Source organism: Lepus europaeus, chromosome 12 (genome assembly GCF_033115175.1).
Source record: "Lepus europaeus isolate LE1 chromosome 12, mLepTim1.pri, whole genome shotgun sequence".
Lineage (NCBI taxonomy): Eukaryota > Metazoa > Chordata > Mammalia > Lagomorpha > Leporidae > Lepus > Lepus europaeus.
The window spans coordinates 10212269-10225487 of NC_084838.1; the positions used below are offsets into that span (position 1 = coordinate 10212269).

General features: G+C 45.9%; 1 protein-coding gene across 9 annotated transcripts in view; it reads left to right on the plus strand.

The window, feature by feature from the left end:
* DENND1A (DENN domain containing 1A) overlaps positions 1-13219 on the plus strand; it is a 566150-nt gene that overhangs the window by 301979 nt on the left and 250952 nt on the right. The gene's annotated exons all lie outside the window — the stretch shown is intronic.

The window sequence follows — 13219 nt, forward strand, 5'->3', positions numbered from 1 at the left end:
AAGATGCTGACATATTGGTGGCTTTACCCACTGTGCCACAATGCCATCCCCTATCCAACACATTTGAAAATTGTGAAAATAGAAATACTTCTAAAAAATACAAATGATTAAGGTAGACGTAATAAATAGGAGGTAATATTGGGGCTGGCGTTGTGGTGTAACTGATAAAGCCACTGTCTGCAAGACCAGCATCTCATATGGTTGCTGGTTCAAGACCCTGCTGCTCCACTTCCAGTCCAGATCCCTGCTAATGCACCTGTGACACAGCGGAAGATGACCCAAGTACTTGGTCCTCTGCCTCCCATATGGAGGACATAAGAGAAGCTCCAGGATCCTGGCTTCAGCCTGGCATAGCCCTGGCTGTTGCAGCCATATGGGGAGTGAACCAACAGATGGAAGATCTGTGTGTGTGTGTGTCTTTCCCCCCTCTCTCTGTAACTCTGCCTTTCAAATAAATAAAAAATCTTTAAAAAAAGAAATAGATAATACAAATATACAATAGTAATGCTTTATTGCTGTCTCTACCTCACCCTTACAGATATTACAGGTTTAGGTGGTTACTTTATGCATTTTCAAGGAACAGATAAGTATTTCTGTGTGTGTGTGTGTGAGAGAGAGAGAGAGAGAGATAAAAGCAAGTGAAAACAATTGCTCCTATTCTCCCGTCTCAGAGAATGTCATGTTGTGAGTTTCTTTCCTTCCATTTTGAAATAGCGTTAGTTTTCAAACTATGTTGCTTAGAATGTAGAAGATCTGAAGAGACAGGTGGCTGACAAGTGCCGAGTCCCTGCTCCCACATTACTGCTTAAATTGGGGTGGGTTTGAGCCATATTTTGTTGGAGACAAATTTATTATTTTGATTTATTTTTAGAAAGAGCTTTGGAGGTGCGAGATGGGAATGGCATGACATACACATTTACCTGTACCTTAAAGATTCCCCACAAGTATCTGTCTTGGGGCGTGTGCTGTGGTGCAGCAGGTTGAGTTGCCACATGGCATGTCCACATCACATACCAGAGTGTTGGTTTGAGTCCCGACCACTGAACCGTTTCCCTCCGGCTTGCTGCTAATGCACCCAGGAGACAGTGAATGATCCTCCCAGTGCTTGGGTGCCTGCCACCCATGTGGGAGGCCCGGATAGAGTTCCTGTCTTCTGGTTCCACTCCAGCCCAGCCCCGCCCCAACTGTTGTGGGCTTTAGTGAGTGAACCAGCAGATGGAAGATCTTTCTCTCTGTGTCACTCTGCCTTTTGGTAAAAACATAAATAACACAGAAGTGCATCCTCACCTCCCTCTCCCAGCCCTCATCCTGTTCTCCCTCTGGAAGTTGGTGCGTGTCCTTCCAGACCTCTGAGAGTTGATAGTGTAAGTACCTGAGTGTGTAATAAACATTTTGTAAAAACAAGTGTGATACTATTATTTTTAGCAACAATATGCTATTTTATATAGTTCATTCTTTTTTGTGTTTAAAGTTATCTAAAAAACCATTTATATCTATCTCCTTTACACTTTTTAATGATATTCTTACATGTTCTCATTAAAGCAATACATAGTAATGGCTATAAAAACCATTTAGCAGCTCATAGTTGTTGATGAAAAGCAGCATTAACCACATGCCTCATACGTTTCATACCACATCCCACAGATGGCTGCTTTTAGGTTTTTACCAGTTGTTTTTCTTTATATTTTTAAAATTTATTTCTTTATTAGAAGATCAGAGTGACAAAAAGGGACACACACACACACACACATTTCCTTTATCTGCTGATTCATTCTCCAAATGCCCATAACAGTTGGGGCTGGGCCAGGCCAAAGCCAGAAGTCAGGGACTCCATTGAGGTCTGCCACATGGGTGGCAGGAACCAAAGTGCTTGAGCCATCATCAGCTGTCTCCCATGCAACACTGGCTGGAAGATGGATTAAAAAGTGGAGTAACTGGGACTCTAACTAGCACTCAGTATGAGATATCAGCGTCCCAGGCAGCAGCTTAGCCTGCTGCACCCCCCACCTGCCTCTTCCCTCCATGTGTAACTACAGTGTTCATATTACTGTATCTTAGATGTTTTTCCTGTTTAAGACATAACCTGTTGATTTTCCTGTAGAAGATGAGAGTTAGGTCTTTTACCATGTCTGACCGCCGCCCCTGGAAGCACGCACGCACGCACACAATCACTGTCACTCATGTATTTCCCCTCTCCCATTCTTCATCCATCTTTAGAAAAAAATTATGTTTAACCAGGTTAATGAACATGCTGTTGTAGATAGGTTATGATCACATATCCTTTCTTATACAAGTTTTTATCATGTAAGGGTTCTCGGATTTCACATCTTCCTCTTTCTTGATTTTATTTCTCTTGTTTTTTTGTGAGGCATTTTCCAGTCGTTGCCGCAGAAAGTACTGTGTTGGACACAGCACGTATGGACCTGTGTAATCGACAATGGCTTTAATCTGCTCCTGACAGTTTGGGTCTGGAGTTCCAGGCTGGAAACCTGTCTCCCTTCAGAATCTTGACGATAATGCTCCCTGGACTTCTAATTTTTTTTATAGTTTTATTTTATTTATTTGAAAGGCAGAGTGAAAAAGGGGAGAGCTGTGTACATTGAGAGGTCTTCCATCTTCTGGTTCACTCCTCAAATGGCTGTGGCAGCCAGGGCATGCCAGGCTGAAACCAAGAGCCAGAAGCCCCACCCATGTCTCCCATTGGGTGGCAGGGACACAGGTACTTGAACCATTTTCCACTGCTTTCCCAAGCAGGAAACTGGATAGGAAATAGGGCAACCAGGACTCCAAATGGCGCTCTCATTTTGGATGCAGTTGTGGTAAACGGTGGCTTAACCTACCATACCACACCACCAATGCCATCCACCGATTTCCTGCTTCCCTCCTATGGTTAAGAAGCTTTTCCAGAGCCAGGACTGTGGTGTGGAAGGTTAAGCCTCCTCCTGCACTGCTAGCGTCTCACATGGGCACCAGTTTGAATCCCAACTGCTCCACTTCCAACCAGATTCCTGATGATGTGCCTGGGAAAGAAGATGGTCCAAGTGTTTGGGCCCCTGCACCCGTTTGGGAGACCTGGAAGAGGTTCCTGGCTCCTGGCTTCAGCCTGGTCCAGCCCTGGCTATTGCAGCCATTTAGGGAGTGAACCAGCAGATGGAAGATCAATCTCTCTCTCTCTCTCTCTCTCTCTCTCTCTCTCTCTCTCTCTCCCTCTCTCTCTCCCCCTCTACCCCCCCACCCTTTCTATCTTTGCTTTTCAAATAAAAAATAAATAACTCTTTTAAAAATTTTTAAGAAGCAAGCTTTTGCGTTCTGATTGGTTGTTTATGCTTCTCGATCTCTTCTGGTATCCTCAGATCTCACAGTGGTGTCCCTGGCTGTGGGTCCGTTATAATCTGTTATGCTGGGCACTTGGTGCCACTCAGTCTGGAAGCTCATATCCTTTAGGACTAAGAAATTTTCTGACATCATTGCTTTGAAAAACGTTCCATGTCCTCTGTGTGGAGCCTCTGTGGCAGGACGTTAGGCCTCCTGTGGGATCCTCTAATTTTCCTACTTTTTCTCTATTTTCCATCTCTTCTAGTCTTCCCTCCACTTGCTTCAAATAATCCTCGCCCTTTGGAATTTCTGATGTCTGCTGTCATAGTGTTGGTATTTTCCTCACCTGTGTGACTTATTTGCATGTTTAAAAAGTTGTTCCCCTCCCTGCATTATTTTCTGTCTCAGTGTTCCTAGCTTCTGTTTGTTTTGTTCTGTGGCTTTCACTACAGAGGATTTTCTCAGATGGCTGCCCAGTCACATTTAAGGGGAGGTGGGGGAAAGCTGATTGGAAGCTGCGTGGTCACCAGGCCTCAGTACCTGGTGAGCGTCACTGCAGGTGGTGGGACAGAGTCTCTGCAGCCCAGACCTGGTGCCACATTGGAGGCTCAGGGTCAAGAGGCTCTCCAATTCTAGTGTGAGAGTCTGGTTTTGAAGTCCCTTTTTCTCTGGCCCGCTGAGTGTCGTCTTGAAGCACAGTGTGGTGGTATGTTCTGGGGAGTTAACCCAGTCTGCACAACTCAGCTGAGTCCCCCTGCTTTCCACTGAATGAATGCCTTGTTGTTGTTCCCAGTCTCCCCAGGCCTTTCTGGTTCAGTTCCCCTGGAACATTAGCACTCTCTGGAGGGGCGTAGGAAGGTCCGTGGCTGAGTGCCCTGGGAGAAGAAGAGAGCCCAGGGCTTAAGGCGCTCCTGTTGACATTGGACCCTTCCCGTGGCCTTCAGGTCCCAGCAGTCCCCAGTTCCTGGAATTCTGTGGAGTGAGCTGAGCTTGGTGCTTCCTCTTTCAGCCCCCTTCCCCAACCTAAGTTCTCAGCTTTTCACCCTCAGTCTGGGCTTTGACAGCTGAAGCCAGGTCCTTTGCTGGTGGGGCTATCTTATGCAATGTAGGGTGTTCAGCAGCATGCCTGGCTCTCTTCATTGTAGCTGTGACAGCCAAAAATGTCTCAGGTATTGATTGCCAGATGGTTCCTGGGGGACACATGGCCCCAGGTTGGGAAGCACTTCTTTAGTCATGTCAGCTTTTTGGCTTCCAAGGATTTTATAAAATTTAATAATTTACCCACAACATTCAGAATTGGGCCAGCTTGGAGCCTGGAGCCAGAAACTCTTATCTGAGTCTGCCCTGTGGGTGGCAGGAGCTCAACCTGCTGCCTCCCACAGTGTGCATGAGCAGGGTGCGGGTGAGCAGGGAGCTCCATCAGAAGCCAAGGGGCTAGGACTCAGCGTTCAAAATGGAATATGAGCTTCTTAACCACTAGGCCAAGTGCCCATCCTGTGGCTTCTAAAAAATTGACATCTCTCTTCCATTACTTTCTCTTCTGTTCTTTGGGATATATGCCTTTTAAAATTCTTTTTTTTTTTTTTTTTTTTTTTTTTTTTTTTTTTTTTGTGGTCAGGAAGTATCAGGAGAAAGAGAAAAATAAATGTAACCCACCATATATTTTTGAAAGAGCTACAGAGAGAGAGGGAAAAGATGGAGATTGGTCTTCCATCTGCTGGTTCACTCCCCAGATGGCTGCAATGACCAGGGTCAGGCCAGGCCTAAGCCAGAAGCCAGGAGTTTCTTTCGGGTCTCTCACATTGGTGGTAGAGGCCCAAGCACTCGGGCCATCTTCTGCTTCTCTTCCCAGGCCATTAGAAGGAACTAGATCAGAAATGGAGCAGCCAGGACACAAGCTGGTGCCCATAGGAGATGGCAGCGTCAAAGGCAGTTGCTTTACCTGCTATGGGGTGATGCTGGCCCCTAATCTACCCTATTTTACCGTGTTTTCCTATGAAGAGACTTTTTGATTATTTATCTTTTTTTATTATAAGTAATGCTATGATTTTAAAAAATGCTGAGGTTAGATTTACCCATCTATATATTTTAAAGACCAAGAATTCCTTGAGAAATTAGTATTCAGGTACCTGAAAGTTCTGATAATTTCTTAATTTTCAAAACCACAATGACTGAGACTAAAAGTAATCTGTATTTTAAAACGACCTTCTCCATAGCCCCACCTCCAATTCCTGTCTGCACTGGGTTGCCTCCCCTGCCCCCAGCATTTAAAATATTCACATTCCTTCTGCTGTTTTTGCCACTAATGAACCGGTTCCCTGCATATGACCCATTGTCTCCTAAATCCTTCTTTGCAAACCAGTAAAAAGCTGGCCTTGTTTGTTCCTAAGCAGAATGGTAATACCAATCTGCCAGGCTCCCAACATCCAAGGCTCCATGTTAATCCTCACCGCTGCTCCTTGAGAGGTGGACGTGAGCCCCATTTTACCGGGAGCCCTGGTCTCACAGTTCTAAAGTTGCCAGCCCAAAGTCTGATCCTCCTGGGGTGCAGTGACCCAGGTTTGTAAGGTTTTGTTTCCGTGTCTCCCTAGAGCTGTCTTAGGATATTCATGAGGAAGGAAAAAATGATTTTTTGTATCTCAAATACAAAATGAAACAGGAAAGCTTTTTCTCTAAGGAGACTCTGAACTTTCGTAGGACCAATTTGTGTGATTTTTGACCTAGAATCACTACCGAGCTCTACCCATGTTGAAATTTGCATTTTAATCTCTTGGTGATTTTTCAAGGATTAATTTAAAATGACTAAATTGCTGCATTGCAAATTGAAACAAGCAACAACCATGGGGTTGTTAATACGATATAGCCTGCTGCAGTGAAGAGAACATGAGTTTGGGAGACAGCCAGACCCTGGGCTCCGCCACTCGGGGACCTTGGGCCACCTGCTCATACTCCCTGAGCCTCTGTGTCCTCACCTAATGAAGACAATGTGATTAACACGCGAAGTACCGATTGCACGTTCCAAGATCAACCCCTGGTGTAATGGCGATGCCACCTCCCCTGATTCTTTTCTTTGTCTCCTTTTGACGACTTCCCTAGAATCCGTCTTAAGTTCTCTTGAGGGCTGAGTTGTAGCTGACAGTGGGGACTCCCTGGAGCTTGTCTTTTCTAGGTTTTTGCTGAGGTTCTAGGTTGTGAAGGTCCATGCTTTTCCTCTCATGGGGTATGTACTTCATGAAGCCACCAAAGGCACTTAGCAGACCGCGCTGACACCACAGTTTCTGAAGTGTGGAACTGGGACGGTGAATGTAGTGTTGGGCTGCAGTGCCTGTGAAACAGGACACGTGCTGTACACCCCTGTCGATGGTCCTCTGTAAGGAATCCACTGACTGTAATAAGCAACAGAAAGAATAAACTGACTTTGGGGTAGGGAACTCGATATTCTGCCACCAGATACTCGTGACCTGAGCAGGGTTAGTATGGGAAAGAGGAGGAGCTGGTGTTTGTTGAACTCCCACCGTGGATTGGAACAGACATTGTTTGTTATGCCATGAAATCCGTAAGCAGCCTTACATTAGAGTTATTTCCCGCTTATGAAGAAGAAATGAAGTCCGGAGACATGCAGTGACTCACCCAGCTGTGCGTGCTAGAACTTGGATTCTACTTGAACCAGTCGGGTGCGGCATTGAGATGCTGCTGAGTCTGCAGCTCTGGCTTCCTAGTTGCCTACAGCCGTCTCAGAAGTCACCCTGAGTGTCAGTACCCGGTGGTGTGATTATTTGGTTGACATCCTCTCTCCTCTGTAAGCACGGGGATCAGAATTGTATCACTGCATCTCTCTAATTGGTGGTGAAGCTAGAACATCACAGTTGCTCTCTCTAGCTGTATGGAATGAATGAATTAATTAATGCAGCCACCCATTGGAGAGAAACAGAGGAGCCCCTTCCAGTTGCCTTTTTGGCCAATTTGTCTGCAACACATTAATGAAAAGCTAATGTGGAAAATTAATTCTTCCCACTTTCAGATCCCCGTTGAAGTTAATTCTCATTATTTCTACGATTTCTTTGTAAAAATATTTTCTTCCTTTTCACTGGAAAACTATCACCGTGTAATTGCTCATCAGGGTTTTCTCTGTCTATCAAGATAACACATGTAGGAGTGAATTTTATGCAGGCAATAATTAAATGAGCATAAATCTTTATAAATTTCGAATCGTTGACCTGCATTTAAAAAAATACCTCATAGATAGTGAACAGATATGTTGTGATAATTACATTGTAAACTGACTGTATAGGGGTTGGTTGGTTGGTTGTTTTTTTTGTGTGTGTGGCTAGGTTTAGAAGTTTACTTTTGATTAATGGTTAATCATATAGCCCATCATTTGGAATATTAAACAAACCTGTCTTAATTATCTGGTCAGTGTCATACCAAGTGGTTAATGATGCGAGGAAAGCATTTGGCATGGACAGTTCCATGCAACACTGTCCAGACTCCACTTTGTCAAAAGATGCACCATGATATAGAAAAGATTTATGAGCTCATCATGACTTTCAAAAATAAACAAAGTTGAGGTAGTAGTAGAAGACCTATTATCAGGCACTGAGATTAGAGAGAATTCCATTGTTGCTCTTCAGAGTTGTCAGGTAATTGTTTATTCTAATGGTTTTTCCATTCACACAGAGGGATAACACTTGACCTCCGGGCAAACTCTGCTTTCTTTCCTAGAATATACTTCTCTGCTGTGACTGCTGGTGGGACTTGGTGGGATTCTTTCTCAGGCAGATTATTTTAGAATCCAAATTTATAATTCCCTTTTAAGAATCCTGCCTTACAAAGGTAACCTAAATTATTCTTCTTCTTCAAAGAGTGAAAAATGTATATTATGGTGAGATGTTTATAATCTGAACAGGAGTTATTTCAGGACACAGACCCATTGACAGAACCGAAGCCTGGCACTGGGGAAGCCTCTTCCAGGCACAGTGCAGTGAGTCCTCGTCACCCGTAGGGAGGATGAACTCGAACGTCACAAAGACCACGAGATCGGCAGACCGCGGGGCGGACCAGCATCTGTTTCAGGGGCTCCAAGGAGTACCCAGCTTAGAGCCGGTTCTTAGGTTTGAGGATTATCTCATTTCCCTAAGGGATTGAACCTAAGACGCTTTCCCTCTAAGCCGCACTGTATCCCCTCCCATCCCTGACCTATTCCAGCCCCTCCCACAGCCACCACCCCCACCTGCTTCGTAACCTCAGGCAGGGATCACAGCGAGCCCCAAGTCCCCAGCCGGCCTGGATTGGTGTAGGAGCCAGCAGGGACAGCTAGGAGGGAGCAGCCATTATGAGGCCTCTCCTCGGGGGAATGGGGTGTTGCCAGGTGCGGCTTCCCTCCTCTTTGTTTGGATTTAAACCACAGGGGGTTAGCCCTGGAAGGGACTTGCAGCAACACTGAGTTTAGGATAAGGTGGCTAGTGACACCATGTTCTAAAGGAATGATGCTTTTGGAAACGGAGGACTTTTATGAAATGAGTTGGACTCTCCCTTTAAAAAACTGTTTCCCATTTGCCCAAAGTAACCTGGACATCTGAAGTGCATTTGAGATTTTTCCTCCCTGCCTGCCTCTCCCAGTCTAATTCATTGTCAAATCCTGTGACTCCACTTCATAGATACCGGCCACATCCACAGCTTTCCCTCTGGAGAGTTTGCTTCCCTGTTTGAACCATCTCTTTCCCAGAATACAGCAAGCACCCACCTCCTGCTTGCCTTCCCCTACCCATCCTCTGTAGCCTCAGGTAGATCTTCTGAGACACGAATGTGGCAGTGGCATGCTTTCCTTGTCCTATAGAGCCTGCACTTCCACAGACGGGAATCTAGCTCCCGCTCGCCACCCACACCCCACCCTTGGAGCTCTTTTTGCCACCTCCCTGCCTCTGCCTGGAATGGCTTCTGCCCATCCATGGAGTGAATGCCTGTTGGGAGGCCCAGACTATACCTTCTCCTCTGTTGGGACCTCACTCAGCCATTGAGCAGAGTACATCTTCTCAGCCATCCCTGGGGTAAACCCATGACCGCAGGATTTTTGCAGAGTGGATATTTGGACATCTGTCCCTCTGACCCCTAGACTAGGCTCCTGGGAAATGAATGTCACATTCAGCCTCTGTCTGCAGGCCCAGCTCCCAGGGTGCTGCTAGGCGCATAGAAGGGGTTAAATAAGTGTGGCTGCTGCCTGGTTATAGGAGACGGAAAAAGGAAGTTGAAGACTTCCACTGGAGGGAAGTGCCGGGGGAGAGGGGTGCACCCTGTAGCTTTTATCAGTGTAGAATCCTCGTGCCTTGTGTCTGCACTGTTGACGGAGGAAGCCTGCTCCCACACTCTGATCTCACCCAACAGACACAAGATGAACACCTGTTTCCATGTACAGTGCCCCCAGTTACTTGATGAACACATCACAGACTTATTGACATTTTTAATAAACGTAGCCATAGATACCCTTGAAAAGTCACCCCTCTCCCGTTCCCCCTCAACCTGAGCTTTCTTACCTGACATTATGTCCCCTCCAGTGTCACTTTTTCCTCCCAAAACCCCTTCGTCATTACTAAGTAGCTGATCACATCACCTAACTCAGAGCCAGGTTGCTGGGTCGACTGCCTCGTTCTTCCTGCTGTGCTGGCCACATTGCCCCTCCGCTAGGCCAGTGCACTCCTCTGTGCCGTGCTGCTCACACCAGAGCTAAGGAGCCCTAATCTTCAACCATTGCTTCCTCCACTCCCTGACTCATTCTTTCACTACACCACTAAATGATGGAATATGTAATTTGACCCAAAGAGACCTCAGTCTGATGGAAAAAATGAAACATATTTGCAAAATGGGGACAAATTGTATTAGAAGCCCACAGGCAGGGAAGCTTAACAAATGAGTCCCGGAAGCCTTCCAGGAGGAAGTGATATTTAAGTTGCATCTTGGAAAGTACACGGATATCCTCAAGGAAGAGAAGAGCATTCTAAGAGGAAGCAGCAGAAGTAAAGGCCTGGGAGCATGCAACACAGAGCCACGCCGAGCAGTTGAGGCTCGGTGTGGCTCAAGCTGTCAGAGGCTTACAGGCAGCAGGAGGAAGACCCTATCTCCAAGGGGTTTAGCGGGAGATCTGGGTTGCCCCAGGACCCCTCTCTGACCCACAGGTGCTCCCACGGCCGAGCAAGTTTCCCAGGGCTGCTGGTGCTTCCACCCACTCCCACCCTCTCCGGCGGGTGGCGTCCCAGAAGGCAAGAGGCAGGGGAGGAAGCAGATAAGACAGCTTCTGTTTAGACACAAATATCTTGGTAATCAGCACAGATGGGATGAGAAATACCAAAAAAAGTACATGACAGTTTAGAGAGAATTTGGTGGCGTGTTACGTATTTTTAACATACCTGTGCAGAGTTTTGGGAATAAGCTCCCGAGTCTCTGAGACTCTGATCGGCCCCGAGGGTGTGCCTGGGGCAAGTGGTGTTTTTGTTGCTGAAATGCCCCCTTCCTGTCTGCAAAAGGATCCTTGTGATTTTTTTTTTTTTTTTTCTCCCACCAAAATAAGGCGCAGGATCTGTCTCTGACGCTGTGTCTCCCTATTTGGACGGCAAGCTGTGTAACATATTTCTACCCAGCGTGAAGCTTCTTGGCAGACTCAAGAGGCCACGTTTTGGTGGCTTCAGAGTTATCTTTGGATCTGTCAAAAGTGCTAATGGGCTTTCTGGCCTTCTTTAAGCTCCTCTCATTTCTATTTTCTTTTTACTTCCATCCTCTCCTAAAAGAAAAATTCATGCAATTCATCAGCAGTTAAGCTTTCACTGAAATGCTCAACTGAGGGCCTCGTCGTCTCGCTAGCGAGGAGAGCTCTGCCATGTCACCGCCTTCGGCGCAGACCCCACCCCGACATCAGCAGCTCCGCTTTCCCCGGCCCACCGGGCGAGGGACTTGCTCCCTGACCTGTTCAGACCGCCTGCCCCGGGTGTTCTGTCAGGTTTTCACCAAGTTTGTTAAGAAGCAAGTCGCTGTGGTGGTCAGAGCGTTGGATTCAGGAGACCTGGTTTTGGGAAACTGGGCTCTGCCCTTTCCTGCTGGGTGGCCTTTAGAAGACTGCTGAATCTTCCTGAGCCTCAGTTGTCGCATCTGCAGAATGGAGATAATGCTCACTCAGGGTTCTTGAGAACATTAGAGAGAACACAAGCGAAATGTCTACTGCCTGGGGCCAGTGTTGTGCTGTAGTGGGTTAAGCAGGTCCCTTCTGCTCCACTTCTGATCCAGCTCCCTGCTAATATGCCTGAGAAAGCAGCGGAAGATGGCCCAAGTCCTTGGACCCCTGCCACCCATGTGGGTGACTCCGAAGAAACTCCTGGACTGTGGCTTTAGCCTGACCCAGCCCGGACTGTTGTGGCCATTTGGGGAGTGAACCAGCAGATGGGACATCTGGCTCTTTCTCTGTGTCTCTCCCTCTCTCTGTAACTCTGCCTTTCACATAAATAAATCAGTCTTAAAGGAAGAAAATACTGACTGCTTGGCACATAGAATTAATTAATGGGGTAATGATAATTTTTCATGGGACTTTTCCCCTCTCTTTAGACTCACTTTGATCTTGTTTCATTTCTATACTCTGTCTCCTTTCTTTTTCCAAATATGACTTTTTAATTTTGGGTGATATTTAAAGAAAATGTAGAATCAGAGTAGACCTACCCAGGATTGGATCTTAACTATTTATAGTCTATGGCCTTTGTCAGATTGTATCAGTCTCTGTGCCTCTGTTTACTCATCTTTAGAGTAATATCAAGTTCAAGGAGTGGTTCCAGATAAAGTAGACCAGTAACACATAAAGCCTTGTGTATGGTCGATGTTTTAGCATGTATGAGACAATGTAGTATGGAAGAAAGCCCGCAGAGTGTGGAGTCACCCCTGACTCCACCTTCCCCAAACTTAACAACCCTATCTAATGGAAGGAAGAAGACCTCGTTGGATATTTGTTAAGACTGCATAAAATCACATGTGTTTAATGTGTGACACTGTGCCCAGCACTTACCTGCTAGTCAGTATGTGAAGCCATTAATTCATTTCTTCTTTACTTGTAATGCTTCATGGTTGGAACCAGGTACTCTAGGAAAATAATAATAAATCATGAGTACCCTTTCTCATTCCCAGCCCATAATATTGTTGAAAAGCTCCTTATGCTATTTTGCACATAAAATCCACCTGGCTTACTTCAGTTTATGAGTTATAGATCTTTATTCATCATAAACTGCGACCTCTGGCAACAGCTTGTTCCTTCCCTCGCTAACCCCTTTCATTTTCACGAGATTATATTATGTGGCTTTGAAAACCTGTAGCACTGCAGAAATTAACATATCCATGTATATTATTAAAATTAGGTGGGTATAGAAAGGGTATAGAAGTCTGAAATGTGAAGAGTACCAATCTGTAGCAGTGCTTAAAAGAGTGAAGCCCAGGATACAGAAAATCAAGCTACTTAAAACACTGCTTTGTCACAACTTACTGCTGCTTGTCTTTAGTTTTTCCCTTTTGGGTGAAATACGAGGAAATTGTAAGTCTCGAAATTGCTTTAATTCCAGCTGAGCCGCTTTGGAGAGTTTAAACTGTGGAGGGGAAGGACACCAGCAGTGACAACAGGAGAGGGGCACATCGGCGCTAGTGGGCGGGAGCTGTGCAGAAACAGGCTCTGAGCCAGCTGCATTCAGGCCCCGGGCTACTTTTTTTTTTTTTTTTTTTTTTGGCTTAGATGGATGGCACAGTACAATGGGAAGGTTCTAGAATCTGGGGTCCGAAGATGTGAGTGGCAGTCCTGTCTTTGTTGCTTATTAGACTGATCTTTGCAAGTGGTTCCCTCATTTGTGAGACTACAGAATTCCTGTCCAGCCCTTTGAGGAGCTGA